The sequence below is a fragment of the Octodon degus genome, unplaced genomic scaffold (genome assembly GCF_000260255.1).
Source record: "Octodon degus isolate 3935 unplaced genomic scaffold, OctDeg1.0 scaffold00065, whole genome shotgun sequence".
NCBI lineage: Eukaryota > Metazoa > Chordata > Mammalia > Rodentia > Octodontidae > Octodon > Octodon degus.
The window spans coordinates 3,049,779-3,053,030 of NW_004524641.1; the positions used below are offsets into that span (position 1 = coordinate 3,049,779).

Genomic DNA, 3,252 nt, shown 5'->3' on the forward strand with positions numbered 1-3,252 from the left:
CTGTTTAAGCTGCAGTAACTTTTCTGACTATGGATCATCGTTCCTTCTGTGGCAGATTTTTACAGTTCCTCTAATGCATTTGGGACGACTGTCTCAAAGTAACCTGCAAATTTCCTGACAACTCCTCGCTCTCTCTCCTGCTAAGAACTGTAGCCTGTTGAATAATACAGGATAAAAAAATTATTACACTCAGTGAACAGTTCCACATATTCTTTATCATCATGATAAAAATTTAAAGATACCTACCCTTTTCTGTTGTTTTTTAAAACCTTCTGCTACCATATCCACCACTTCCACCACCAGATCCATAACCACCTGGAAATAATAGGTGCAGAATTTTCAAAAATGCGTAATTTTAAACTGAAATAAATAGAAAAAAATTGACTAAAGAAATTACTTACCACCATAGGGACTGCCAGAGCTTCTTCCACCAAAACTGCCCCCCTTCATGGGTCCATAATTTGACTGTTGCTGTCCACTATAATTTCCAAAATCATTATAGTTCCCACCACCACCATAGTTACCTGAAATTAACAGAAATTTTGTGGTTTATTTGCAGTTACTATTTTGTTTTCATTTGTACAACTACTATTCTGTTGATGACAGTGGCACCATGTTTTCTAACACTTCCATGTGACTTTGAAGAGAGATCTCAAAGCCACTGAACTCCCTCTACTGAACAGAGGCCCAACTGCCTTAAGATGCACGGAGAACAGGAAACAAAAGTGGAAGATTGCCAAAAGCATTTTCTACATAACTGTTGGGGAGCCAAGGATGCAGCTCAGCAGCACAGGGCCTGCCTGTCACATGTGACGTATGAATTCTATTCTCAGTACCAAAAAAAGCTTTTTAGACAGACATCATGGTATCTGAAGAACACCAGTTGATGTGAAGCTGTACCCTACGCATTTGTTCTCATTCCACTAACACCATCAAAATTGTGAAATGTTTAATTCACTGATTCCAAAATACCCGCAAGTAGTAGCTCAGGTTTGCAATCTGCAACCTGGCACATTGTTAACTTAAGACTTCAGATGGTACCATATTCAACAAGTATTACAACAATTTTCAAATCCCATTTGTGTACTTTGTAAGTATGTTAACAAGTAAAATCCTGCCAATAAATATAAAAGCATAAATACCCATTTTACTAACCCCCCCAATAGAATTTAATACATTAATTTACTAAATAGCAAAAAAATGAATTTATCTCATTTGGGTGGTTTAATGCTACAGAAAAAACAAATGTCAATTTAAAAAACACTGTAATAAAATTATAAATGCCAAATAGAAAACAAAGCAAACTTACCACCACCAAAATTTCCTCCTTCGTTGTAACCACCATATCCTCCTCCACCACCACCGTATCCACCACCTTGGTTTCCATATCCTGGTCCACCACCACCATACCCTCCTCTACTACTATAACCAGGACCACCACCACCATACCCTCCTCTACTACTATAACCAGGACCACCACCATAGTTTCCACCTAGAAAGATAAGGCAGGATTAAATAAAAAATTAGAAATGGATAGAAGATGGGCCGGGGAGATAGCTCAGTAGAATAAGCGCTTGCCTGGCAAGCACAAGGGCCTGAGTTCAATCCCCGGTTCAACCGGAAAAAAAAAAAAGAAATGGATAGAAGACCAAGATCTTGCTTCTGGGCCAGGGACACAGCTAAGTAGAATAAGCACTTTGCTGGCAAGTGCAAGCCTGAGCTTGTTCAATCCCCGGCACCGGAAAAAAAAAAAAAAAAAAAAGAAGCAATATGGGAAACATTCACTACACACTGATCTTGTGAGGAATGTGAAAGAATACACATAAAAAAAAAAAAAAAATTCTTGATTCTGATCTTGTTACATCAAAAGCACTGTCAAACAAACCAATTAAATGACTTAACGTTAGCATCTGCTAATATATCATTAATAGGACACAGAATCTGGGCCAGAAAGAAATTTTTTGTCTTTTTGAGACAGGGTCCTACTCTAATTCAGTACAGGCTTGAACTGGGCAGAGAACCTCTTCCCCTCAACAAGTGCTGGGACCTCAGGTGTTCACCATCACACTGAGTAGGGCTGGTAAAAACCTCAAAGTCAGTCTTATCTTTTCAAAATTATCGCCAAAGAAAATTAGAACACTTCTAGTTTCACTTTTCATACATCAAATCTTTCTGTTGAAAAAAACTAGTTAACATTCTATCTCTGAAGTTTGCATATTCTCTTATGGTACTAGCTTAAGTATACTTTTATTGTCAACACATTACAGTTGGCCAAAGTTGGAACATAAGTCAATTTTCAGTAAGATACAAAAACAAGGTCAAAATAAATCACTTAATGAGAAAACTTACCATCACCTCCAAATCCATTATATCCACCATCACCTCCTCCATAACTACCTCTGCTGCCACCTCCTCCACCACCGTAACCTCCTAAGGAAATCCAAGGTATGAGTCAGAAATATATGTATTCAGCTTGCCATTAAACATCAGATACATGTATACTTAAGACTTACTTAGCACATCTTACCTCTTCCACCAAAGTTTCCACCACGGCCAAAATTCCCTCCACCACCTCCAAAGTTTCCTCCACGACCCATAAAGTTGCCAGATCCACCTCCACGGCCTTTAAAAACGAAGGCAAGACTTAAGAACATTCCCAACACTACTTCCATGTACTGTGCATGTGTATATAACCCTACTCACCTCTTTGCGATCCAGCAGACTGCATCTCTTGTTTAGAAAGGGCCTTTTTCACTTCACAATTATGCCCATTAATAGTGTGGTATTTCTGAACTACATTTTTTTTAATCAAACAAACAAAAAAAGTTATTTTATGTTTGGATAAGCACACATAAATGTTATCCTGTCATTATACAACTTGTAAAGCACTTTCAAGAAGGCAGCTGAGTCTGAATGGGGATGAGGGAGTATTTCTTCATCCAGATGCTGGTATAGAAACAGGTGTAGATGCTTTGAAAACAGAACTACACAGCACAGGATATCAAACATAACAAAATCATGAGCAATATAGCAAATTCTATTCAAAACAAAAGCCAGCTGTTTCCTCACTCAAGTTCCTAAGAATTGTTACTTACCAACAATTTTATCAACTGTGTCGTGATCATCGAAAGTTACAAAAGCAAATCCTCTCTTTTTCCCACTCTGCCTGTCTTCCATAACTTCTATGGTTTCAATCTTGCCATATTTTTCAAAGTAGTCTCTCAAATTATATTCTTCTGTATCTTCTTTAAT

General features: G+C 37.8%; 2 long non-coding RNA genes across 3 annotated transcripts in view; both read right to left on the minus strand.

The window, feature by feature from the left end:
• Nucleotides 1-285, minus strand: part of LOC111817648 — a 5,242-nt gene extending 4,957 nt beyond the window's left edge. The window contains exon 1 of the long non-coding RNA XR_002821791.1: nucleotides 247-285. This is a non-coding gene — a long non-coding RNA (uncharacterized LOC111817648). The remainder of the gene's footprint in view (nucleotides 1-246) is intronic.
• Nucleotides 286-2,371: 2,086 nt separating this feature from the next.
• Nucleotides 2,372-2,754, minus strand: LOC111817654. 2 transcript variants are annotated; one of them, XR_002821799.1, is made up of 3 exons: nucleotides 2,704-2,754; nucleotides 2,528-2,623; nucleotides 2,372-2,385 (listed from the first exon to the last, which is right to left on the minus strand). It is a non-coding gene; the product is annotated as an uncharacterized LOC111817654 (long non-coding RNA). The 2 variants fall into 2 exon arrangements; XR_002821798.1 differs by lacking the exon at nucleotides 2,372-2,385 and adding an exon at nucleotides 2,406-2,430.
• Nucleotides 2,755-3,252: the final 498 nt, after the last annotated feature.